This window comes from Gekko japonicus, unplaced genomic scaffold (genome assembly GCF_001447785.1).
Source record: "Gekko japonicus isolate JY-2015 unplaced genomic scaffold, Gekko_japonicus_V1.1 scaffold146, whole genome shotgun sequence".
Classification (NCBI taxonomy): domain Eukaryota; kingdom Metazoa; phylum Chordata; class Lepidosauria; order Squamata; family Gekkonidae; genus Gekko; species Gekko japonicus.
The window spans coordinates 777,049-804,996 of record NW_015167533.1 but is presented as its reverse complement, the minus strand read 5'-3'; the positions used below and the strand labels follow the sequence as shown (position 1 = coordinate 804,996).

At 47.3% G+C, this 27,948-nt stretch overlaps 1 protein-coding gene across 1 annotated transcript in view; it reads right to left on the bottom strand.

Annotated features, from left to right (window-relative positions):
- LOC107112316 (opioid-binding protein/cell adhesion molecule-like) overlaps window positions 1-27,948 on the bottom strand; it is a 443,050-nt gene that overhangs the window by 311,829 nt on the left and 103,273 nt on the right. The window lies entirely within an intron of this gene.

The following is a 27,948-nucleotide window of genomic DNA, read 5'->3' as shown; positions in this document are numbered from 1 at the left end:
TATGCTAATGAGTTCCCCTAGCTCTTTTTCTACGAAACGACCCCTGATTAAATCTCTGATACTAGTAGATGAATTACAAACATTTCTGTAAATGTAAGATATTTCATTTTCTTTCTATTTTCCCTAGTGAAGAATTCAGTGGGTTTCATATTACATGGGACTAGGCTAAAATGGCAACACAGTCTCTCTGTCTCTCTTGTACATAGATTGTTGTACGAACGCACCACTAAATCCTTTATGCTTTTAGTTTTTCTAAAGCGAACTATAGGGGAACTGCCACACCACCAGGAGATTGGCAAGCCTATGGGGGTGGCACCACTATCCATAATTCAAAAGCATGTGCCATTTCTGACAAAAGCCAGCTCTGCAATTAGATACATGCTTTGACAATTAACTGCTTCTTTTGAAACACAAAACAATGATCCCCCCCCCATCATTATCAAGTGCCCTTTGAAAAAGTTAGGAAGTTGACTGCAAAATAAATGTCCTTGAGGGGGTCATTTCTCTTTTGCCTCTTGTGGGGTCAATTTCACATTTCAAATCTGCCTCCTACTCTCCTAGCTGTCCCAGTTTGAGGAAGTAATGTGTTGACTTGGAGACCCAGCGTTGGTATCTGACCATGGGGGAGCTTTGATGCTCGAAATCTTATACCCCAAACATCTTTGGGGAGGACAGGGACCTCAGTGGGACACAATGCCATAGAGTCCACCCTCCAAAGCAGCTATTGTCACCAGAGGAGCTGATTTCTGTTCTCTGGAGATACGCTGTAATTTTGGGAGATCTCCAGGTCCCACCTGGAGGTTGGCACCCCTAGTGTAATGTGTACACGTAAAGCTGCTGAGATTCACTCCCACCTATTGGGATCAATCCCCTTCCCCACTCCCAGGCCTGCTCTGGACTTCAGTTCCTTAAAAAGCAGCCCTGTCTGGGTGCAAGAATCTTTGATTTCAAAAGCTGGTGAGACCTATCCTCAATGCTTCCCATCTGCAACATGGGGACGATTATACTGATCTTCCTTGTACAGCTGCTGGAGTAATACAGTCCAGTACAGCTACCTGGAGAAGTGAGCAGTGACTCATTTCAGCTCACCCCCCTGCCACAGATTGTGTGGGTCTTTAAGGCGCTACTGGACTCTTGCCCTTTTCTACTGCTACAGAGAGACTGACACTGCTACCCATCTTGATCGATCAGAGTCCAAGAGCTTTGATTTTAATTCTGGTTAATCCAAATCAATATGTAATTCCTCATCTCTGGCGTGCACTGACTACCCTGTTCACATCCATTATCTTCCTCTCTTCCTCCAAAGTACTCCCAGCCTTTCCATTCTCCCCTCCCTCTTCTGAACTACACCTTCTCTTGTTTCCCAAGTACCCTCTTCTCCTTGGCCTCCTGCGCTTCCGGTTTTCTAACTTCATTTCTAGGCCTTCCTTCCCTGGGCTTTTCTGCCTGCCCTAGAACCTGAGTAAGCCAGCCAATGATCAGCTGAGATTCCTCTGCCTGCCACACCCTTCCGTGACACAAGGGCAGCTCAGCCAATTGCTGCCCAAGGCTTCGCCGACACCTTCACAAAGCCCATTACAACTGTGTATGGATTACTGAGGTAATGTATGCAAAGCGCTTTGATTACTCGCCATGCGCTACATAAACGCTAATCATTATTGTTATTACTGGCCTTACTTTAAACCCCTTTGGAACAAGTTCAGCACTCCACAAGCCGCTGACATGAAGGACGCAGAGTTCCCCAGCCCTCCGGCAAAGTCAAAACATCTATTCACCTAAATCGTTTTGATAGTATCTTATCCAGGCATTGGAAGACATCGAGATTTTCCTCGGATATCTACGCACCCGGCAAGACGGGCAGCAGCTTGGATGCAAAGCAAACGAATGACTTTTCCTAGCCAAAGAAACTCCGTTCAAGGATACAGTGGGCTGTGTTTCACACACCATATAATTTATAGACAGAGAGGCTCCATTAAGACCACTGAACGAATCCCCTTACAAATGGAGGAGAAAGGAGGCAGAGATTAAAACTCATCCTGTTTCTCTGCGTTAGCCAAATGGTTAAACTGCAGCACATTACGAGCAGGGTTTTAAAGAACAGTAAAAGAGGGGCACAAATTCAGGTACTTTCTTACGATGGCTCAAGTTGATTGCAAACCAAGGGATTTTCCAGCCATTTACTCCAAGTCCGGATTCATCCCACAAGCAGAGGGCTTTTGTAGCAAAAAGAATAATAATAAAAAAACATGGCTTACTCCCTGTAGACTAATAGAACCAGCCTGCCACGTCCTCCTTTAATAACTTTGCAATCAGCTTTAAATTGCCATTGCAAAGGGTTTATAAAAGTTTGTGTTGCCTGCTAATTAAATCCATGCGAATGCCGGCTTGGCATTAATTTACTGTAAAATTAGAGCGAGGCAATGGTGAGCGAGTGGTAAGGAACCTACGCCACCCAATCTGCCAATGAGGTGCTGAAGAATCGCTGCTTCACCTCACAACGGTCCCACCCCTGAGATCAGAAGGTGGTGGCACGCAGAGTGTTGCCTTTCAATTATTCGCCAACTGATCCGATAGATGGGAGAAGGCAGATAATTAAAATCTAATTGAAATAAAATCATTTCCAATCCCATCTCCTTTCACTCACTTCGCAAGCACTAAAATAAAGAAGTTCCTTTTCTCTGCTAATTGCCTTCCTTCAGTCCCATTCGCTCCCCCTGTTTGGTAAACAGGCCACATGCGATGGGTCTTGCGACCATGGAGAGGAAAGGCTTTGGACATCTGCAAGAAGGATGAAGAGTCAGTTTTTGTTCCCCGCTTTTCCTCTACTTGAAGGAGTCTCAAAGCGGTGTGCAATCACCTTACCTTCCCCTCCCCACAACAGGCACCTTGGGAGGGAGGTGGGGCTGAGTGCTGAGTAGGGTTGCCAATCTCCAGGTGCTGGCTGGTGATCTTCTGGGACTACAACTGTTTTCCAGGCAACAGAAATCCATTCACCTGGAGAAAGTGGCTGCATTGGAAGACTCTATGGCATTATACCCCATTGAGAGAAGGGAGGGAGTCCAATTTACCTTACCCACCTTAGAAAGGCTAAGGAAAAGAAACAGGTCATTAGAGCTAGGGTCGCCAGCTCTGAGTTGGGAAATACCTGGAGATTCTGTGGGTGGAGCCAGGGGAGGGTGCAGTTTGGGGAGAGGAGGAACCTCATTTGGATATAATGTCATAGAGTCCACCCTCCAAAGTAGCCATTTTCTCCAGGGGAACCGACCGATTGTCTGGCGATCAATTGTAACAGTGAGAGACTTCCCAGTGCCCACTGGAGGGTTGGAAACCCTAGGTAGAAAGATAACAGAAATGGCATTTATCTCTGTGTGCCAAATCAAGGAATGGGCACACTTTATAAATGCCAATTACATCTGAAAAACCTCTATCCCAGGTACTTGTTCTTCAGACTGCATGAACTCCAGAAGCTCTTGTAGATCTTGTCATGCCAATAAGACTTCTTGACACTGAAATTGGGAGGAGGAGAAACGGGACAGGAACGAGAACGCAAGTAGAGCACAAAAGGGGGTGGAGGAAGAAACGGAGAATCAACTAGGGTTGCCAACGTCTGCCTGGGAAATAACTAACGATTTGGGTGAACCGGTGGAGGGTGGGTTTGGGGAAGGGAAGGAACCTCAGAGGGGCATAATGACCCAGAGCCCATCCTCTGAAGCTACCATTTTCTCCAGGGAAACTGATCTCTGCCACCTGGAGATTAGTTATAATTCTGGGAGGTCTTCAGGCCCCACCTGGAGGCTGGCAACCATACTCGGTACCTGGACAGAAGGAGACCCTTTCCACACATCCCAGGCTTTTTGTGCACTTCCCAAAATAACCCTGCAAGCTCCCGCTGCACCGGCATCTCCCTTCATGCCTTGCACAAGGTTATCGCTTGACGAATTAGTCCCAATTATGAATCCTTGCATGCGGTTTCCGTCAGTAACCACACTGATGAAACGATACCTGCATTTTGGGGTGGAAGGTGGGAGGGTGGGAGAGTCCAGCAGCCAGGAAATTGCTCGGCTCATTCTCCCCATCGATATTAGCAGTAGCTTTAGGGCTAAAAAAACTCAGTTCGGGGTAAGGGGAGGGGGAAAAAATAGATGTGTTCTGCTTTCTATAATATTATTAACAATGGGGGTTTAGGAAGCCGCAGCCGAAGTGTTTGCAGCCTCCAGGCAGGGAACTGTGCATACAGCCCCGGATTCGAGGATAAATCTTTGAAAAGGCAAAAGAACTGAGATGAATGAATGATACACCTGTCATGGTGATGGATGGCTATATGGAGGGTCATGCATAACAGGAGTCCCCTACAAGGTGGAGGGATGCAGGGAATCTCTGTGTACTTGGAGACAGCACACAGGGACACACTGCCACCCTCCACAGGAGACTAGCCAGCTGCCCACCCAGGGATGCCAGCTCTGAGCTAGGAAATACCTGGAGATTTGGGGGGTAGAGCCCGAGGAGGGTGGGGTTTGTGAAGGGGCATCAGCAGGGAATAATGCCATACAGTCTGTACTCAAAGCAGCCATAAGAACATAAGAGAAGCCAAGCCATGGTGGATCAGGCCAGTGGCACATCCAGTCCAAAACTCTGTGTCACACAGTGGCCAAAACTCAGGTGCCATCAGGAGGTCCACCAGTGGGGCCAGAACTCCAAAAGCCCTCCCACTGTTGCCCCCCCCAAGCACCAAGAATACAGAGCATCACTGCCCCAGACATAGTTTTCCATCTAGACCTTGTGGCTAATAGCCACTGATGGACCTCTGCTCCATACGTGTATCCAATCCCCGCTTGAAGCTGTCTGTGCTTGTAGCTGCCACCACGTCCTGTGGCAGTGAATTCCACGTGTTAATCAGTGTTCCCTCTAAGCTGAGTTAGTGTGAGATAGCTCACAGTTTTTTAGCCTCTGGCTCACACACTTTTGTCTTAGCTCATGAAGGAGGGCTCCAGAGTAACCTAATTTATGCAGTAGCCAAGTCGCTTGCTCACAACTTTGATGCCAGTTGCTCACAAAGTGGAATTTTTGCTCACAAGACTCCACGGCTTAGAGGGAACATTGGTGTTAATTAATCTCTGGGTGAAGAAGTACTTCCTTGTCTCTGTTCTAAACCTCCAGCTCATAGATTTCATTGAGTGCTGATGAAATCTTGTACTGTGAGAAAGAGTGAGAAGGACTTCTTTCTCTGCCTTTTCTATCCCATGCATAATTTTGTAAACCTCTATCATTCATGTCACTCCTCAGTTGTTGTTTCTCCAACCTAAAGAGCCCTAACCTTTTAAACCAGGGGTGTCAAACCTAAGGCCTGGAGGCCAGAATTGGCCCATCCAGGGCTCTTATGCAGCCCACGAGCAACTGATGCAAGGGAAGGAGTGCTGGGGGGAGTGGGAGGAGCCACTCCATTGTAGCTTCAGCATGGCATAATAACCTCATCTACAGTAGTCAAGCATTGTGGGAGCATCTGCCCAGTGCTGCACTGCTTTCCGGTCTGCCGATGTAGGTTTTCCTCTGTACCCCCCTCCCAGCCCAAGGAACCCTGCAGTGAGGATACACCAATTCAGAGCTTACTAGCTGCTCTTCTTTATACAGTTTCCATCTCCAGTACCTGGCATTATGTTTTATGGTATACATGGCTCGGCCCCCAAAAAGTGAAATTTATGTCAGATCTGGCCCTTGTAACAAATGAGTTCGACACCTCTGTTCTAAACCTTTCTTCATAGGGAAGGTGTTCCATTCCCTTAATCATTTTAGTGGCCCTTTTCTGCACTTTCCCAACACTACAATACCTTTTTCGAGGTGCAGTGACCGGAACTGTACGCAATATTCCAAATGAGGCCACACCATAGATTTATACTGGGGCATTATGATACTGATTGATTTGTTTTCAGTTCCCTTCCTAATAATTCCCACAATAGCATTTGCCTTTTTAAATTGCAGTTAGAGTTCCCAGCCCCCAGTTCCCAGTGGGATTTACCCCACTATGGGGGGCTTGGATCTGCTGCCGGCCAGCTTGCCAGCGGGGGAAGCCCCACCCCTAAACAGGGATGTCACCAGGCAACGTCCCAGATGCGATGAAGTCACCCAGAAGTGGGAAGGGTGACACTGTAGTTTTTGGGCAAACTCTAGGGTTGTGAAGGCAAAAAACCATAGAGTTTTGCCCCTAAACTAGAAGAAGCTGCAAAGGACCCAGGAACCCCCTGCTGGATAGAAGGGAGGACCTGTCAACCCTAATGGCAATCGTACACTGAGTTGACATTTTCAGGGAGTTATCTACCACCCAAATCTCTCTGCTGACCAGTTACTGCCAGTTCGGACCCCATCAGTGTATACTTACAGCTAGGATTTTTTGCTTCAGTGGACATCACTTTGCACTTGCCCACATTGAACCTCATTTGCCATGTTGGCACCCACTCGCCCAGCCTCGACAGATCCCTCTGGAGCCCCCCATAGTCCTCCCTGGTTTTCACCGCCCTGAACAGCTTAGTGTCATCCACTAACTTAGCCACTTCACTGCTTACTCCCAACTCTCGATCATTGATGAGCAAGTTAAAAAGCACCAGACCTAGTACCGGTCCCTGCGGTACCCCTTCCGCTCTGAAAACTGCCCGTTTACACTCACTCTCTGTTTCCTGTTAATTAACCAGTTCTTAATTCACAAGAGGAATTGTCCTCTTATCCCCTTATCCATGACTGCCATTTTCTCCAAAGGAACTTATCTCTGTCACTTGGAGACCAGTTGTGATCCCAGGAGATCTCCAGCCACCCTATGCCCACCCTATGCCCAAGCTGGAGATCTCAAGCTGGAGATCGAGTGTTGACAGAAGAAGAAGAAGAAGAAGAAGAAGAAGAAGAAGAAGAAGAAGAAGAAGAAGAAGAAGAAGAAGAAGAAGAAGAAGAGGAGGAGGAGGAGGAGGAGGAGATTGGATTTATACCCCGCCCTTCACTACCCAAAGGTGTCTCAGAGCGGCTTACAAACTCCTTTCCATCCCCCTCCCCACAACAGACACCCTGTGAGGTGGGTGGGGCTGAGAGAGCTCTGACACAAACTGCTCTTTCAGGAACAGCTGTGCCAGAGCTTGTAACTGACCCAAGGTCACATCAGCAGGTGCAAGTGGAGGAGTGGGGAATCAAACCCGGTACTCCCAGATTAGAGTCCACACACTTAACCACTACATCAAACTGGGTCTCAAAGATGTCCAAAGGAGATCCATCGCTTTTGCTTTTCTCTGTAAGAATGAATGGCAGCCATTGAGGTAAAGATTAAATTAGGACTTTTGGGACATATTACGTTTCTTTTTTAAATTGTGTACATTTTTTTTTCAATTTGTCTTTTATTCTCTGTTTTTTGCTGTTGGGCTCGATGATTCACTTGTATCGTTCATGCACATATTCTGGGTTTTGTACACAGTTTAAGTGGCACTGATGCGGTATTAATATATACAACGGATGCATAAAATGTATTGTGCTGATCTGCTGATGCGCAAACGGCACTGAAAGATGGGTACATTTTGTAGGAACAGTTCAGTGCAGAGCAAACCAAAAATGACATGAGAATAAAGAATCATGGATTTGATTCACTCAAGGGAGAAGTGAATTCATAGTGTAAGAACATAAGAAGAGACTTGCTGGATCAGACCAGTGGTCCGTCTAGTCCAGCATCCTCTCTCACACAGTGGCCAACCAGTTCCTCTGGAGGGCCAACAACAGGGCACAGAGGCCGAGTCCTTCCCCTCATAACAATATTAGAAGAGCCCTGCTGGATCAGAGCAGTGGTCCATCTAGTCCAGCATCCTCTCTCACACAGTGGCTAACCAGTTCCTCTGGAGGGCCCACAACAGGGCATAGAGGCCAAGGCCTTCATAAGGACATCAGAAGAGCCCTGCTGGATCAGAGCAGTGGTCCACCTAGTCCAGCATCCTCTCTCACACAGTGGCCAACCAGTTCCTCTGGAGGGCCAAGGCATAGAGGCTGAGACCTTCCCCTGATGTTGCTTCCTGGCTCTGGGATTCAGAGGTTTAGTGCCTCTGAATGTGAAGGTTCCCCTCAGTCACCATGGCTGAGATAACGGGGGGGGGGGCATGATAAAGGTTTATAAAATTATGCATGAGGTGGAGAACGTCAATAAAGCGAACTTTTTCTCCCTCTACCCCTCTACTACTCCCCCTACTACTCCCTCTACTAGAACTTGAGGGCATCTAATGAAGCTGATGGACAGTAGATTCATACTACTTTACACAGAGAGTCATTCAAATGTGGAATTCATTGCTAGATGATGTAGTGATGGCCACCGACACAGACAGCTTTAAAAGGGGGATTAGACAGATTCGAGGAGGAGAGGCCTGTCAGTGGTTACTAGCCATGGTGATTGAGGGGAACCTCCACATTCAGAGGCACTAAACCTCTGGATCCCAGTGCCAGGAGGCAACATCAGTCTGTACGTCCTGTGGCTGGCCCTCCAGAGGAACTGGTTGGCTACTGTGCAAGACAGAATGCTGGACTAGATGGACCAACAGTCTGATCCAGTAGGGATCTTCTTACATTCCCACATCTCCCCATCACACCAGTGTCCTGTCAGTGCACACACATTAATAATGGCAGTGGGGGGGGGGGAGAATGCTGAAGGACTTGGAAACCTTGCTTGCTCCAATTCCAGAATTAATTTTTTAGACATTCTTACCAGGTTAATCTGGAATTTAGGAAGAGCATTATGCAAAAAAGATAAACCCACAGATCCACTGAATTATAATTGAATTACTGTGTTATTTATGATATCATTTTTATTGAATCATTGTATATACGCTTTATTTTAGATGCTTTCAATGTCGAAATGTTCTAGTGTTTGATGTAGGCTGCCCTAGGGACCCTATTTGGGTAGAAAGGAGGCACAGGAATATTTTAAATAATTTAAAAAAATAAATAAAACAAAGGACTACAAGAGGGGAAAGCCTCTCGTTCCTGGGGTTTAACATCGCCAGCATAACCTTCCTGTCTGAACTGCACTCATATATTCCATTTATAATCTCATTAAAATGTTCTGCATGTGTTTTTTCTACTCTGAGAACCCTGGCATTGACAGTTGAAATTCTTGTCGGGATATGACTACATTTATGCTTCTCTACTTTGGGGAGGGGGTAGCTGCCGTGTGCACATCATAACTCAGAATCGGCTGCCATATCCCAGCCTGCATTTCCCAGACAATGCTATGGTTACACGCTGCACGGGCAGCCGCGTGCTCTGCACTTTCCGCTCGGCCCTGTCATCTCTCATTGAAAACCGGTCATTGACGCTAAGTCCTCTTTTACCTGCCAGTCATATCCGATGGCAGTGCTGAAAGGAAGCCTTCCCATTCAGTTGTTTAATGCAGAGACTGGCAATAATAATAAAAGAATTGCCTGTTTGACTGAAGGCCTGAAAAATCAGAGCCGGGAGGAGGGATACTTAGAGGGTTCTTGTCACAAGGGTTTCAGCCGGCGGTGCCACCGCGGCGATGTCAAGAAACATGGAAGACTGATTCGCACTGACAGGCCAAAGCCACCACCCAGGACTTGAGCAAATCAGTTTCCTTTTGTCTGCCTAGCCTGGGACAGCTGAGATTTTGCTCCAGCAGGACAGGCTAGTGGGAATAATGGCAATCATACACCATGGCAAATAATAGTTTTTCACCACATGAGGCTGTGTTCGAATGCATGCTCACCACTTAAACCAAGAGCCTTGGAGGTCTGAGCTTGGATTTTATCCTCAGGTGGTGAGGCCTCAGAGCCAGTTTGGTGTAGTGGTTAAGTGTGCAGACTCTAATCTGTGAGAACCGAGTTGGCTTCCCCACTCCTCCACTTGCAGCTGCTGGATGACCTTGGGCAAGCCACAGTTCTTGAAAAAAGCAGTTTCTGTCAGAGCTCTCTCAGCCCCACCTACCTCACAGGATGTCTGTTGTGGGGAGGGGAAGGGCAAGGAGTTTGTAAGCTGCTCTGAGACTCTAAGTGAAGGGCAGGGTATAAATCCAGTCTCCTCCTCCTCCTCCTATTCTTCTTCTTCTTCTTCTTCTAACAGATTTGTGCAACACCTGGAGTTCCCAGGCATGGCCTGGCAACCGTGAGTTGGGGATGGGGGAGTTGGGGGTCCTCCACTTGGGGTGCATCCCTCGCGCAACAATGTCACCTCCAGCATGGTCTAGAAGTGCCATCAAGGCACAAAGGAAGAGGCTCTAGCATTTATTCCATGCTCTGTGTTTTAAGCAGGGAGTCTGGGGTGAATACCAGAGTATCACTTGCATGATGACATCACTTCTGGGTCACACTGGAAGTGACATCATCAAATTGGGGACGCTGATCACTCTCTCTCATTCTCTCTCTCTCTCTCTCTCTCTCTCTCTCGTCCATGAATTTACTTCTCCTGCCCGGGTAACTGGCAGAGAATGACAAGAGCTAGGGGAAGGAGATCTTCAGCCCCCAGCAGGAACTGGTAACTCTAGCAACAACAGCCATTGCATGTGTCAGAGAGTGGGCCGGTCCAATAAGTATATACGTGTCTTTTTCATGCTGAGCCTGAACTCCCCACAACACTCCCCCCCCTTCTTGATCTAGACAAGATGTTTCTGAATGATACCAATGAGACAAAATTAAAATAAAAGCACCCAAATATCTACTGTGGCCAGTATGGATTGGAGGGTGAATACTAGAGCAGGGTGGAGCCTTTTCAGGGCAGGGCTTGGGGAGGGGAGGGACCTCGGCAGGGTATAATGCCATAGAGGCCACGTTCCAAAGCACCCATTTTCTCCAGGGGGACTGATCTCTGTAGTTTGGAGAGTAATTGGAATAATAGGAGAACTCCAGGTGCCACCTGGAGGTTGGCAACCCTGTTTCCATGCCTGCAGAGAAGCTGTTGGCGCACAAAGGTCTGACCTCATTCTTGTTATATCTAAAATCCCTTGGTTTCATTTTTTTTTCCTGCTGCCTAATCAAGTACAGCCAGGGTCACATTTAACTCCGGATCTAACTGGGAAAGGGGAAATTGATCTCATTCACACATTAAATGCCATATCAGAGCTCACCATGTTGAATTAGTGCCGGTAGATTTCTCCAACTGGGACGTGTTTGCAATTGCAGTTGGGTTCAAAGAATCAATTAGGGCCCAGTGTGTGTGAGAGTTAAACAACAATTTGCAATATTGGAGGACTCCACGCTACGGTGAATGCTCTTTATATTTTCATTTAGATTTAAAACCTCTCAAGTGTACGTTCTTGTATAATTCAACCCAGCAAATGAAAGAGAAATGACCTACAAAGGTACAGTTTTCTTTCTTTCTTTCTTTCTTTCTTTCTTTCTCTTTCTTTCTTTCTTTCTTTCTTTCTTTCTTTCTTTCTTTCTTTCTTTCTTTCTTTCTTTCTTTCTTTCTTTCTCTTTTTGCAGTAGCATGAGCGGTTGCAGAGTTGTGCCTCGTCTGAAAGAAAACCAGTATGGCCCCACTAAGGTAGATGCTGGATGCATGTCAGCTGCTCAGCGGGCTCCACATCCATTGCAAGGGTGCCCTTGGCAAGAGCAAAGTTATCAACACACAACTCTGGTATTAACTAGTGATCAACACCCAACACTGTTCTGATCTCTCCTCTTCTGCTCCTTATCAGGGATTCCAACAGTTGAAACAAGCACTTCATGAGCTCGGGCAGAAGTCCACTTTAGGAAGATACTGAGTGCACCCATTATACTACATTCATACAGGAAACCGGTGCCATTCACAAAAGCCGAGGTGTGAGAAAGCTATCACAAAGTAGCAGAAGCAGAAACACAACATATGATGTGGTTGTTTTGGACAATGGCTAGATGGCAGGGGCAATTTCTAATTCCTTCCCAATCCCTTATGAACCTGTCTGATCACTACAGTCATCTTCAGAAGCCCTGCTTCAGATGTTGCCACCTTCTGAGATTAGGCAGGGCCTTTTTGGTTGTGGCACCAAAACTTTGGAACTTTCTCCCCAGGAAGATTCATCTGTCTCCTTCTGTTACCATCTTCCACCAGTGGGTGAAGACTTTGTTTTGTTTAGCATTCCCTCAGTGATTCCTCTTTCCTAACTAATGTTTTAATTGCAGTTTTTAATGGTTCCCCCCATGTATACTAACTGTTTTTAACATTGTTTTAATGATGCATGTTGGGTGCTTTGATTTTAATGGTTTCAAAATGTGATTTTATCATGCATGTTTCAAATTGTTAGTCACCTTGGTGGCCCTTGTAAGGTCAGAAAGGCAGGATGCAAAACAGGGGCACCGCCAGAAAATTCTGGTTGTGGGGCATGAACTCAGCCATGCCTGCTGCTCCTCTTGCAGCAGCAGCTCTGGCTCCATTGCGACCTCTAGTCCTCCTCTAGTCCTTTTGATTCGGGGCTGCTTTTCTGTGTAAGATGGGGAGGGGGAATTTCTGACTCACCCTGTTTTGCATTTTGCAATTTTTAAAATTATATTTGCATTTTTAAAACACTATTTATTTTTCAGCTCGGGAAAAAAGAAAACGAGACTGAAGCTTCCCTGACTTTGCCTGGGGTCATTCTGGAAACCCCACATGCATCTTTCATTTTTTAAAGAATATAGTTTTTTATTTTTTGATTTTTTTTAATGGGCCGGCGCTCACCTGTGGGGGGCATTGCACCCAGATTGCCCCCCCATGGCTACATGCTTGTAAATATATATTTTAAATGACAATTCAGTTTTGTTTCTCCCTTATGTGAAGTGAATCCACAATTCTTTATATTTTCTGTTACCAAGCACAGAATTGTCACCAATAAAATGCATTTTATCAATATTATTGGTACAACAATACAGCAGCACTGTGTGTATGATATAAATGACATACACTTTAAGTATAATTACTGCAAAAATGCATACAAAAACCATACGGCGTGGCACACTTACTCATTCTGGTGAGGAAGACCTTGTTGACATACCAGCAGCGGCTGAGTTGCATCTGAACTAAGCGTACCCTCCTCTTCCTGCAGGTACTATAAACCAGGTGGCCAAATACATGAGCCAAAGTGATAAGAACCAAAGGTCAGGGTGATGGCAAAAGCCCCCATCCTCTTTAATCTTTCCTGTTTCTCAGATTCCCATTGCCAGCAATGATTCTCTGTTCTTTATGTCCCACGGAGACAGCTGTGGCACAACCATCACTGGAGAAATAGGTTTCCACTTCCTCATTATCTACTATAAATTCCCACATGCCTGGTCGCCATGCAAATACTATTTTCTATAATGCACAGTGGAATGTGGAAACCGAATACCCTCAAAAACACTGGGTTTGGGGTGACAAAGCATATTAAACCTCTCACTCTGGTGTGTGATCAGCAGTCAAACTTTTAAATCACCATTTGATTAATATGCATGGTTGAAGTGATCCACATGGACATGCACCAAGGAACCACTGTGGTGTAGTAGTCAGAATGTCAGACTAACGTGTAGGCCAGGTTAAACTCTCCACTCTGCCATGGAAACTGATAAGAACATAAGAGGAGCCAATGTTGGATCAGGCCATTGGCCCATCCAGTCCAACACTCTGTGTCACACAGTGGTCAAAAATACCAGGTGCCATCAGGAAGCCCACCAGTGGGGCCAGGACACTAGAAGCCCTCCCACTGTTGCCCCCCCCCAGCACCAAGAATACAGAGCATCCCTTGCCCCAGACTGAGAGTTCCTATCTATACCTTGTGGCTAATAGCCACTGAGGGACCCCTGTTCCATATGTTTATCCAATTCCCTCTTGAAGCCGTCCATGCTTGTAGCCACCACCACCTCCTGTGGCAGTGAATTCCATGTGTTAATCACTCTTTGGGTGAAGAAGTACTTCCTTTTCTCCGTTCTAAACTTTCTGGGTGACCATGGGCAAGTCACTCTCTCTCAGCCTAAGTTACCCCACGTGGTTGTTGTTGCAAGGATAAAAATGGAGGGGAAAGAACAATCTTGGAAGCTGCTTTGGGTGGGAAGAAAACCAAAGCATAGATATCTAAATATTTATAGCAAGATGCCTCCTTGGAATCAATAGGAAGAGCAAAGCGGAGATTGGGGCTCACATCCAGTTCTCGGTTGGGAAATTCCTAGAGACTTTGGGAGTAGAGCCCAAGGAGAGTGGGGTTTAGGGAGGGGAGGATATCAGTGGAGCATAATACCATCTAGTCCTGAATTCAGGGGTCATTTTGTAGAAAAAGAGGTGCAGGAGCTCATTAGCATAACTCATTAGCATAACTTATTTGCATATGCCACACCCCCTGACATCACCGGAAGTATGTCAGAAGGCAACACCCACCGCTCAGGCTCCACTGGACTGTTTTGGATTGCTAGCTATGGGGGGGGGGAGCCTGCAGAACTGTCCTGGGAGAGGAGGGAGAGCTTGTACCTGAATAAAACTTGGTCTTAAAGGTGCCACTGGACTGTTTTGGACCGGGGGGCCGGGGGGGGGCTCTGCAACTTACCTGGCGGCTTCTTGCTCTGACTGAGGGCTGCTGGGAGCAGGGGGCAGGGCTTGTTGCATGTGCCTATCCCCTGAGCTCTTTACTACTGGAGCTCCACTCCTGTGCGCTCCTGTAGGAAATGACCCCTGGTTCATCCTCCAAACCATCCATTATCTCTAGGGGAACTGATCTCTGTGGTCTGCAGATCAGTTGTAATTAGAGATGCCAGCTCTGCGTTGAAAATTCCTGGAAGTTTTGGGGATGGACCTGAGAAGAGTAGGGACTGGCAAACTGAGGGACCTCAGCAAGGTATAATGCCACAGAGTCTACCTTCCAAAGCAGCCATTTTCTCCAGGGGAACTGATCTCTGCCAGCTGGCGACCAGTTGTAATTCTGGTTGATTCCCAGACCCCACTCAGAGGTTGACAATCCCAGTTGTAATTCCAGATCTCCAGGCCCCACATGGAGGTTTGTAGCCCTAGGCCTGCCCCAGGGCACACAAGAAGTCTGAAATGAAGCTGTTCTTCCCACCTAGGACCTTCAAAACTGCAGCCTATTTATTCACCTGCCCACTTCATCTCAACTGACTGCAGAGGGAAAGGAGGGTGCTTAGCTTTTTTGCAGTATCACTGCCTTTGTTCCTTCCGTTTATAGCCTCTTCATTCTCCATGCAAGCTACGGAGCTGGTCACCTTCACAAACCAGCAGAATAAAGCCCCTTTAAAAAACATTCTTGATAGACCCTGGAATCTGGAAATGGGACTCAGGAAAGGTTAGCTGAGGGTGGGCAGGGAGGGGGAAGCGCTTACTAATGCGCTTTGCACCTCTATTGCTGCAATAAAACCAAGATTGAATTGCAGGAAGTGGCTGCAGGTCTTGTTTCTATATGTCTCAACGTTGTGCTCCACCAGGTCGGAATATTGTTAGCAATTCCGTCTGCAAAGGAGACGTGGCAGCGTCGGGTAAAACATGTGGTAAATTTCTTCTTGGCACTCATCTTTTAGACTGGGCGAGGGCATTTGATTATAAAAGCGTGAGAGTTATTTGCGTTATGGGATTCCCAAATCCTCCTCTCTCTCCCCCTCCTCCCTCCCCCGCCCCAATACCAAAGAACATTATGCAAATAATCTTGGAGGAAGGCTTTGTGTAAAATGTTTCAGCTGAAGGAACAACTTTAATCTCAAACCTGGCTACTTTTCCAATTACAGTCTGGTGTCGTCTCTTGCCGCCCCGTGCTTTGTAAGGGAAATCCAGCCTGGCACATACTCTTTAAGGGGTTCCTGAGTCATCATGTTAGACAGAACAGATAGAAATGACCCTATTCAATTTTCCACCTGCATGCGTAGGCTAATGCAGCCCTTTGAGAGAAGGGAAAAGGTTAAATAAAAACCTGTAATACACGGCATGCATTTCCAAAGGCTGGGTCTAACCACAGGCACACTTTGAAATGTGCAGGGAACTTTCCAAGTCATTACATGTTACTTTATTAATTACTACTGTTCAACGCAGCTGGTGCTAAGTGTAACCACTGAAAAATCAATCAACACATGCTCTGTTGACACACGGTGATCCATGCTCTGATCACACCCACCTTAGATGACTGCAATGTACCTTATGTAGGGCTGCCATTGAAGACCGTTTTGGTTACTTCAGTTGGTATAAAATGCTAGGCTATTGTCTGTGGTCACTAGCCTCTTCACTCTACCAAAAGCAAAAATGGGGAGGGGGGAGATGTTGCACTGTGTTGCAGCATCACTTCCGATTGTACCTGGAAGTGATGTCACAATGCTCGAGGAATTCCCCAGTCTCTATGGTAGGAAATGCAGAGATCTGGAAAATCCCTAGAGTGCTGTGACATCTCAATATCACACACACCCTTTTGTGGCTGCTGGAGTGAAGTTTGGCAACAAGGGCCAGGGACAAGAGACTGCTGATAATCTGGCAAACCTAATTTTGTCGAGGCAGGAGACAGGGGTTGTAACATCACTGCACTGAAAGATCTGCATTGGGTGCTTGTTCATTTCCAGGCATACAGCAAAGTACTGGTTGATATCTTGAAGGCCCTGAACAGCATGGGGGTGGGGTATCTGAAAGGCCCCCTCCTCCCTTATTGCCCAGTCTGCCAGTTAGCAGCCTCTTCTCACGCCCTATACTCTATAGCCCTCATACAGAAGTGGAGTGGATGGCCACCAGTCTTTTTCAGTGGTGGCACCCCGCCTTTGAAATGCCCTCCCTCCCCACTGAAGCTCACTTGGTGCCTATTCGATTGTGTTTGAGGTGCCAGGCCAAAACCTTTCTCTTTACCCAGGCTTTTAAACGGATTTCACCTTTTATTAACTTTTGTTTTATAGCTTTCTATTAGGCCGAAGGCTCTCTTAGGAATACTATTGTATGCTGCTGAATATTGTTTTTGCCGCTTTTATGTCCCTTGTTTAAATTGGGTTTTTTAAAAAAAATCATTTTATTGTTCCATTGTTTTTACTTTGTGAGTCACCTCAAGGAGGTCTCCGGAATAAGGCAACCAGGCCTCTGTCCCAACCTCTGGGAGATTTCTGGGGCAGGGCCTGGGGGGACCATCGTGTCTGACACAGAAGTGAAGTCACTACCGGTTGATGCTCTAGGAATAGGGTGGCCAGGTCCCTACGTTTTGCCGGCAGGCAGGGCTATTTTTGGGCAGGAACGCACAGGAACGGAGTTCCGGCTGGCTCCTGTGTTGGCCACGCCCAGCAGGAACTCATTAGCATAATAGGCCACACCCAACAGCAGAAACTCATTAGGATTGGCTACATTAGAGGTGTGTGGCCTAACATGCAAAGGAGTTCCTGCTACAAAAAAGGGCCCTGGGTTTTGACAACAAACAAGGTAAACAGAATAAGAAGCAAAAGGTGGGTGTGGCTGGATGACCACACTTCTGGTAACATGGGGGTGCGGCCTAATGGGCTAATGAGCTGTGCTGTCAGGGGTGTAGCCTAATATGCTAATGAGTTTCTGTTGTTGGGTGTGGCCTATTATGCTAATGAGTTCCTGCTGGGCTTTTTCTACAAAAAGAGCCCTGCCGGCAGGGGTCTTCTGGTTCCTCTCCAGGATCTTCAAGCATCGTGGGGCGGACCCTCTAGCATTAGGCAAAAAACTCTATGGTCACCATAGAGTTTTTTGCCGAATGCTAGAGCATTCCCCCGGGACGTGCCCAGCATGATGATGTCACCTCCGGGTGATGTCATTGCGCTGGGCACGTCGGGTGCTGTGGAGCTCTTCAGGAGTGGGTACGGGTGCCCGAAATTGGAAGAAACCCCCACCCCCATGAGGGGGATAGCAAACCTATCTAGGGATCCCTCTAAATCTCTATGATAAAGCCATAGAGATTGGGGAGATTCCTAGAGTGTAATCCAAAAGTTGCATCACTTCCAGGTCAGATACCATTCCCTCCTTTCTCCTGATCTTGAATTTGCTCTGCTGCACACGTGCTATTAGATACATTCACCTTGTTTGAGCTTTGAGAAAGAGGTTTCTTCCTCTGCATTTTATCCCCCTCCCCCAGTTCTTGCATCAACACTGCTGGGCCACTTACTGGAATTTTGGCATTCCAGTAACTGAAAGGTGGGAAGAAGAAGAAAAAAGTTCGCCCGAAGCCAGTAGCAGATATAAGGCTGATATCAAAACAGAAAAAAAAAAAATCAAAGCAAAGGTACATTTGAAACTTGCACCTATTAGAGATGAGTGCGCTGTGATCTTATTCCATAGTTGCAGTGTTCATGCTGAGTTCAGAAAAGTCTGTCTGCCTTAATAGTGCAATAGTTAAAAGAGTTGCTTTTGGACATGAAAATCCCAAATTCTCGCCTCCGCTGAGATACGAAGCCAAGGGCCACTGTGGACGTCAGATAGCAATTGTGTTGGCTGATTCTGTCGGCCATTTGTTGCTAGAAACTCATAAGCAGGGATGATACTGAATGTTGCGAACTCACCCTTTCAACTGAAAATCCGTGGTTCTGACATGGCTTCAGAGCCCCACGTAGAAGTTCTAACCATAACAACAAAATTCAATGGACTGATTGTTGTGCAGATTGATGCCCGGCTGTTCCTTGATAATACAGCATTACAATAAATTGCATTGATCAAATGCCATAAATACACCATCGACAGAGGACTCAGAAAAGAGTGAAATGAAAAGGGCTCACAACTGCAACGTACGGAAACAAAATGAAAAAGAGCATCTTTGTATGCATCCCCGTGCACGAGCCCTTTTCCAGATGTTCTTTCTAATGGTCGAAATGAACATGTACAGCTAGCATGCATAGGCTATGGGTGGTATCAAGGCCACAGTGAATGAGTATTCATTATAACAAATACAGAAAAATTACATAATACATTATGACAAATACAGAGATACAAATAATAACAAATGCAGAGTATACATCATAACAAATAATTAAACTGAACCCAGAGGAGCCTGACTTTTCAGGGTTCACAATCACATTGGGGGGGGGGGCAATCTATGTAGATTATATGCATTAATTTAAATGAAGATGCAAAAGTTGGGTCTAGGATTGCCAACTCCAGCTAGGGAGAATCCTGGAGATTTGGGGTTGGTGCCAGTGGAAGAAAGAACTTGGGGAGGTTCACCTAGACTCTAAGGTATGAACTTTAGAGTTTGACCTCTGAAACCACAATTTTTTCTCTCTACAGGAACTGTTCTCTTTAAGCTGGAGATCAGCTGTAATTCCAGGAGAGCTTTAGGTCTGACCTGGTGGTTGGGTCAGATCTTGCTGGGTCAGATCTTGCTGCCCCAGTCTAATACTCAGTCCCTATGGCCACTCATTTCATCTACTGAAAATGGCTACAGAGCAGGTGACCGAGAGATATACATCTCCAGTCATGTGTCACGGAGCCCCAGGCAGCCATTTCCTGTGAGAGGTGCCCCCAACTATTTGGAGTTACTCATCTCCCTTTCGTACTTCATACCATAGCAAACATTAGTGTAGCCACTGCAAACACAACTGCCACATGAGAACTGGTGTTCAATAGCAAGTCATAGGCTCAGTTCAGACACAGTGTGAAATAACACTTTAATTAAAACTGTGGTTAATTATATTGTTGTCTGAACACAGGCCACTTTGCTAGCTATGAGGTTAGATCCAGCCAGATTTTTGCGGCTCGATCTTGCCAATCTCCCTCCTTATTACAGCTGCCATTCAACTTGGCTTCTGATCCATGCAGGTCCCATGATCCCAAAAATAGCCTTTTTGGTATGTATAGGGCACCCCTTCCTCCATTTTTCATCATGGCAAAAGCTTGTTGGATCCAACCCATAGTTAGCTAAGAGTTCATCAGATCAGGATCTGACATCACGGCCTTGAAGTTGATGTATGAATCGTGGTTAGTCTCCACTATGGATCTGAGCGACTGCAAACAGAGCCCTGGGACTCCCTAGTTAATCACTGTTAAAATAGAATCATAGAGCTGGAAGGGGCCATACAGGCCATCTAGTCCAAACCCCTGCTCAATGCAGGATCACCCCCAGAACATCCCTGACCAGTGTTTGTCCAGCCGCTGCTTAAAGACTGCCAGTGAGGGGGAACTCACCACCTCCCTGGGCAGCTGATTCCACTGTTGCACAACTCTAACTGTCAAAAAGTCTTTCCTAATATCCAGCCAATACCTTCCCAACAGTTTGGTGTAGTGGTTAAATGCACAGACTCTAATCTGGGAGAACTGGGTTTGACTCCCCACTCCTTCACTTGCACCGGCTGATGTGACCTTGGGCAAGCCATCGTTCTGGCACAGCTGTCCTTGAAAAAGAGCAGTTTTTGCCAGAGCTCTCTCAGCCCCACCTATCTCACAGGGTGTCTGTTGTGTGGAAGGGAAAGGAGTTTGTAAACCGCTCTGAGACTCTTCTTCTTCTTCTCCTCCTCCTCCTCCTTCTTCTCCTCCTCCTCCTCCCATGATTGTGAGTCCTCTCCTCTGCTGCCAACAGGAACAGCTCCCTGACCTCCTCCAAGTAACAGCCCTTCAAGCATTTCAAGAGAGCAGTCATGTCGCCCTCAACCGCCTCCAGACTAAGCATTCCCAAGACCCTCAGCCTTTCCTCATAGGGCTTGGTCTCCATGGTTTTGTGTTATGTCTGAACCCAGCATAACTCAACATAACCGTGGTGTGATTGTGAATCAAATACCCCAATCTCATCAGATCTCAGAAGCTAAGCAGGATCAGCCCTGGTTAGAACTTGAATGGGAGACCACCAAGTAAGTCTAGGGTTGCTACACAGAGGCAGGCAATGGCAAGCCCCCTCTGTCCATTTCTTGCCTTGAAAACCCAATGAGTTTGCTCGCCATAAATCAGCCGCAACTTGACAGCACTTGACACACACAAAGCTACAATCTCTTAACATAAAATATGGCACAATTTCGAATCAAAAACACCACCCCAGGAAGCAAAGTGCAAAGATCATAAATAAATGCAATATCTACTGATTTCACTCTACCTAAGTGTGCATATGTTCATGGGTTCCTTCTCACTCTCACACAGAGTCATCCCCCCCTCCCACTAAGCTCACTGTTTTCTCTGGGATTTAGCCGAGCATCCCCCAGGGAGGTGAACCTCGCAGTTAGAGGAGAGCGGCATTAAATGTGACTTCATGCAAAATCCGATAAGGAGTAAATTACACATTCGGAAATATCAAATGCAGTTTGTTCTGCATCTTGTTGCCGGTGGTTTTTCTTTTTCATGTTTTTCAAAAGCTTTGTCAATACCATGGATGATCCACACCCCCACCTGTCTTTCATCCTGGAAACTGTGTACGAGAAGAACATACTTGTTTTGCCTCTTTAAGAGGGAAGAGGTACCCCCCTCAACCAATCTATATATCTAATAGCCAAAGTGCCCCCTGCGTGCGGATACTTATTTCCGCACATCGGGGGCACCTGGGGGAGAGGGAGATTTTCATGCACACTTGGGGAAGTCCCCAGGTGTGCACAAAAATCTGTAAACCCCCCCAAAATATTGGGGGAATACTTAAATCCCCCCAAAAGTGACAGAGCGTCCCCTGCGCATGCACAGGGAATGCTCTACGAACTCCCTCACCGCCGCTGCCGCTTTGGAGCCGGGGGGGAGAGAGCAGCGAGGCCCGAGCGGCTTGCAGCCACCAGGCCTCACTTCGGAGCTGGGGGGGAGAGAAATGAGGCCTGAGTGGCTTGCAGCCGCCAGGCCTCGCTTCAGAGCTGGGGGGTTTTTTTTTGGAGGGGGGTGGAGGAGACGGGGGGATCCAGCGGGATGGGGGGGAACTTACCTCCTCCTGCTGCTTCCTCCTCTGCCTCATAAGTGTAGAGCTCCCCCCCCCGCAAGTATCGTGGGTCCCGCCCCTTGTGCTTTATATGTCTGTAAGAATTATTTAGCCCTGACCTGGATAGCCCAGGCAAGCCCAGTCTTCTCAGATCTCGGAAGCTAAGCAGGGCCAACCCTGACAAGTACTTGGAAGGGTAACCTCCAAGGAATACCAGGGCTGAGACGCAGAGGCAAGTAATATCAAAGCTACCCTCTCTGAAACATCTTAGCCCCACTAGGGGTCACCAGAAGTCACCATGACTTCTAGGCTTGCAAGCACGCACGCACGCACACACACACTCACTCTCTCTCTCTCTCTCTCTCTCACACACACACACAAATTTCAAAGAGTATGCATGCACTGAGACTGAATCCCAAACAAGGCTGTTTGTAAGCAGTGAATACGAGCAATGTGGGATATAACGTAAGTGGGGTAGATTGTTCACTTAACCCAGTGGCCCGTGGAAACAGTGACCAGTATTAGGGTACTGTCTAGGGCTGCCAACCTCCAGAGGGTAGCTGAAGATCTGGAATTACAACTGATCTCCATAATACAGAGGTCAGTTCCCCTGGAGGGAATGGCAACTTTGGACAGTGGACTCCATAGGGCATCACATTCCTGATGAGCTCCCACGCCGCCCCAGGATCTGCCTTCCCCAGGCTCCACCCCCAAATCTCTAGGAATTTTCCAGTATGGAGTTGACAGTTGCCGAATCATTACTTTGAGGTGACAGTAGGTGACAGTAGAGGTGCCAGTCTCCAGGTGGAAGCCGGGGATCACCCAGAATGACAGCTCATCTTCAGACTACAGAGATCAGTTCCCCTGGGGAAAAGGGATGCTTTGAAGGGTGGGCTCTACGGCATGGTACCCCACCAAGGTCCCTGTCCTCCCCCGGCTCCATTCCCAAATCTCCAGGAGTTTCCCAGCCTGGATCTGGCAACCCTATCCCCCTATCCTCCACCAGTGGCCCCGGTTGGGGGGGGGGGCTGGAAACCTTAGCTGACAGTCATGTAGGGTTGCCAAGTCCATCTTCCACCCCCAGCGGGGGACTTTGGGGGCGTTCCTGGAAGGGGATGATGTCACGTTGGGGACGTCTGCCGCCCCCCCCATCTGTGCGCTGGATCTCCAGAAACAGCCATTCCCTGCACTTAAAGTAGCCGGCAGCCGGCGTTTCCCCTTTAAGAGAAGCTGCGTTTCCCTTTTAAGAACGAAGCTGGCTTTTCCCTGCAAGCTTGCGGAGTTCACGCTTGGGATGAAACATGGGTTGCACACCCTTAAAGGGAGAGAGATGGGTGGCTGTGGGTGTTGGGGGTGGGGCTTCCCTCGCCGGCCATCTGGCCGGCGGTGGGTAGAACCCCCCCCCCAAACGGGGGACCCCTGGCAAACCGGGGGGTTTGGCAACCCTACAGTCATGACAAACTTGGATGTTGACTTGGGCGCTTGAATCTGCCTCCTGCTTTTGGCAACCCCAGTTCCCCCCAATCATCTTGCTGATTCCGGTTTTCTTATCCAATTTAACAAGAGTCTTTGTAAACTAAGCTACCACCAACTGTGCCCCCTTGCCATGTAAGTTTTGTTTCTTGGTCACTCCAGAGACTGATGCCAGAGTGTGGTAGAACTATGGGATGTGGTTTCAATATACATGCTGATGTAGAAATTCCCCAAGACTAGCAACATTAAGGGACTTGAGCCAGTCAATCTCCTTCTATCCCCCCTCCCACTTTAACTGACTCTCAAAATTTGTGTCTGCTGGCTAGTGTTGACTGCTGCAGCTTGGGAAATACCTAGAGATTTTGGGGGTGGAGCCTGAGGAGGGTGTGGCCTGAGGAGGGAAGGGGAGGGACTTCAGTTGGGTATAAGGCCATAGTGTCCACCATCCAAAGTGGCCATGTTCTCCAGGTGAACTGATCTCCATCACCTAGAGACTAGTTGTAATCCCAGATCACTAGCCACCACCTGGAGGCTGGCAATCTTATCTTGAACATTTCATTATTGATTAAAATAGTTATCTCTTGCCTTCCCTTGTGGATCAAGGTAGACTGGATATCGATGACACACATTCAAAGAAAGTGGGGGAGGAGAAAGAGAAGAAGAAGAGTTCTGGGCATGATGGACTTGGCCCCGTCACAAATAAAACTATCTCTGATTATCAAGGGCTGATGTTCTAAAGAGCAGAAATGCTTGCCTCTTTGCTCTTCATCACATATTTAAAAAGTCATCTCCATCTTTTCTTTTTTAATCTCCTGAAGGCACAACTGCTACTTTTCACAGTTCATTTCAATAACCTGACTAATAGTTTGTTGGATTTGGGTGCTCCCACCCTAAAAATAAACCGTTTGTTTAGTCTATTATAACCCCTCCATTGCTTTGTAGGTCTCTAAAACACTCCAATCTTTTCCCTCGCATCTTCTAAATCGTTATAGATTTTGCAAGGTCCAGTTTGTTTAATTTCTAAGACTGTTATTTCTTCTAAGGGAAGCAGTCTCTCTTTATTCCAAAGCTGTTTGGTTAATGAATAAACGTTTCTAGCAAGAAACTCCCCTACAACATAAGGGTTTTGTAGAATTGGAAGCACTGAGATTAGTCATGATGGTTTGTTAAGATCTTGGCCCGATTTTCTATAAATCCATTATTCATGTGGAATTTTATTTTCCTAGTTTTCCTTGAAGCCCGCCAATTACTAAAGGTTTATTGTTAAATGCGCCAAGAGTTTGCAGGAGAAGTTATTTGCTTTCTCTATGCTATCATAATTATCCGCATATCACACGAACCATTTCACAGATGAATTTTCGGCCTGACAGGACCTTCGTGTAATGAATTATCTTAGGGTTGAGACATTCCTGGGGATTTTGAGGTGGATCCTGGGGTGGGTAGGGTTTGGGGGCAGAACTCAGTGGAGCACAGTAATCCATGCAACGGTCACCCCCCAAATTGGATTACTGTAACTTGCTCTATGCTGGGCTACCCTTGAGACTGACCTGGAAACTCCAGCTGGTCCAGAATGCAGCGGTGCGGGTCCCAACCAATGCTCCCTCTAAGTTGTGGAGTCTTGTGAGCAAAAATTCTACTTTGTGAGCTACTGGCATTGAAGTTGTGAGCCAGCGATTTGGCTGCTGCATAAATTAGTTTGTTCTGGAGCCATCCTTCCTGAGCTAAGACAAAAAATCTGTGAGCCAGAGGCTAAAAAAACTGTGAGCTAGCTCACACTGACTCAGTTTAGAGGGAACACTGGTCCTAATGGGAACATCATGGATAGCACATATCCAGCCAGTGTTCCGCCAGCTACACTGGCTCCTGGTGGAGTACCGAGTCAGGTTCAAGGTTCTGGTATTGACCTGTAAGGCCCTGATTGGTCTGGGACCCACATATCTTCGGGACCACCTCCTCTGGTATGTCCCCCGAAGAGCATCATGCTCTGCAGAGAACAACCTACTGGTGGTCCCCAGCCTAAAAGATGTCTGGCTGTCCTCAACCAGAGCCAGGGCCTTCTCAGCCCTGGCTCCCACCTGGTGGAAGTCTCTGCCAAATAACATCCACACCCTCTGGGACTTCATGCAGTTCCGCAGGGCTTGCAAGACAGATATTCCATCAGGCTTTTGGCTGAGGATAGTGATGGGTACCATCCAATGCTCCCTCTAAGCCATGGAGTCTTGTGAGCCAAAATTTTACTTTGTGAGCTACTGGCATTGAAGTTGTGAGCGAGCGATTTGGCTGCAGCATAAATTAGTTTGCTCTGGAGCCCTCCTTCCTGAGCTAAGGCAAAAACGTGTGAGCCAGAGGCTAAAAAACTGTGAGCTAGCTCACACTAACTCAGCTTAGCGGGAACACTGGTACCATCCTATCCGACACTCCCTTCCCTCCCTCCTCTTGGCTTCCTCTCTACCTCTCCCACAGGACAGGGATACAATTCAACATTTCTGATGTGTTAGCACCATCTGTGAATGTTTTAGTCATTAATTCATTTAAACTGTCTGAACTGGTTGGTTTTTTTAAAAAATTATGAATGTTTTTAGTGTTGTTCACCACCCTGAGCCCTGTGTACTCAGGGAGAGGCAAGTTTATACATTTAAATAAATAAATAAAGCATGCCATAGACTCCACCTTCCAAAGCATCCATTTTCTCCAGGGGAACTGATATCTTCCATCCGGAGATTAGCTGTAATTCCGAGAGATCTCCAGGTCCCACCTGGAGGTTGGCAACATTAAATCTGCATGTGTGAATGACTTGTGGCAGACCAAACGATACTTGTTTAACCTCAAATATGTTTTCCAATGTGGCTCAGTCTCCCGTGTTCATCCCCTCGGAACTGTAGCATCAGTGCAGACAGCATGACCAATTCACACATTCAAGGAACAGGCAGAGGAGGAGGAGGAGGAGGAGATTGGATTTATACCCCGCCCTTCACTCTGAGTCTTAGAGCGGTTTACAAACTCCTTTCCCTTCCGCTCCCCACAACAGACACCCTGTGAGGTAGTTTGGGCTGAGAGAGCTCTTTCCAGAACTTCCCTTTCAAGGACAGCTCTTGTCAGAACTATGGCTTGCCCAAGGTCATCCAGCAGCTGCAAGTGGAGGAGTGGGGAATCAAACCTGGTTCTGCCAGATTAGAGTCCGCGCACTTAACCACTACACCAAACTGGCTCAAGGAGACTGTAGGAGCAATGCTAACCAGTTCTGAGACAAAAGTCCGATTTTATTCAATGGGGCTTACTTCCATGAAAAAGTCCCATTTTATTCAACGGGGCTTACTTCCATGAACGTGCTTACACAGGCTAAGGAGAGCTCCTGGCACTATGGAACGTAACAGTGATCACCATGACCATCAACAGATGTGGAGCCTCCAGAGTGTATCTGTTCTTAAGAACTCTCCAGTCACTAGTGATTAGGATAATGTCTATTGTTAACACAAAAGCTAAATATAATACTGAGCCTTTCCCGCTTCACTGCCTTAGGACACAGCTGTTCATTTTTCAGATTGTCTGTCTCAGCTGGCCAGAAGCAGATTTAATTTTCCCAGGCCTACTAGCCTCTGACCCAGAGAGGGCCTCTGTACTTCGGGAAGCATCGAGGAGAAATCTAGCAGTCCAACTTATCCTGCTCCACCTGCTGCAGCAATGTGAGAAGCTGTACCTGCTGACTGTCTCTATGCAGACCAAGAGATAGGTCAATGAGCTGCCTTCCCTGTAGCAGCTGTGAGTTTGTGATGTAGGAAGGACTCGCAAACCAGTTGGAGTCCAGGAGGACAGGGACATGGTGAGGTGGCCAGCAGGCAATGGCATGATGGGGGAAACCTGGTAGTGACATCACACCGCTCTAGGAATTAACAGAAACTGTATGGTAAAACCATAGCGTTTCCAGTGATTCCTAGAGAGGACTGATGCCACTTCCAGTTTTCCCCCCAGAAGTGACATCACCCCATTGCCTACTGCCATTTTTTTAACATGATTTTTCTCCCACCGGCCACATGGTAGGAAATGGAAGCTGAGGCAGGGGATACCACACCCCTGGCGGAAAAATGGAAAACCTTTTTTTTTTTCTGGGGGAGCATTTGTCTGTGTGTGCGTGCATGCCTGGAAGTCATGGTTGACTTCTGGCAACCCCTAGTGGGGCTTGGATGTTTCAGAGAGGTGGCTTACTGTTGCCTGCCTCTGCATCCCAGCCCTGGTATTCCTTGGAGATCTCCCTTCCAAATACTTGCCAGGGTCGGCCCTGCTTAGCTTCCGAGCTCTGATGAGATCGGGCTTGCCTGAGTTATCCAGGCCAGGGTTGGAAACCCTAACTTTAAGTGAGCTTGACCGCAAGGGCTGCTCCATACAATAACAAAACCATAAACATTCAGTAAAGGAAAAAAGATAGGAGACAAAGTAGTAATTCAGCATGGGCTTGGGAACAGGGGTGCCAGCCTCCAGGTGGGACCTGGGGATCCCCCGGAATGACAGCTCCTCTCCATACAGAGATCAGTTCCCCTGGAGAAAATGGATGCTCTGGAGGGTGGACTCTGTGGCACTGTAACCCACTGAGGTCCCAGTCCTCTCCAGGCTCCATCCCCAAATCTCCAGGATTTTCCCAACCAGGATCTGCCACTGCCAGAGGTCATTTCGGGGGGGGGGGTTCGGGGGGGATCGCAGTTCCCCCGGGGGGGGTACAGGGGGGGGGGCACGGGACG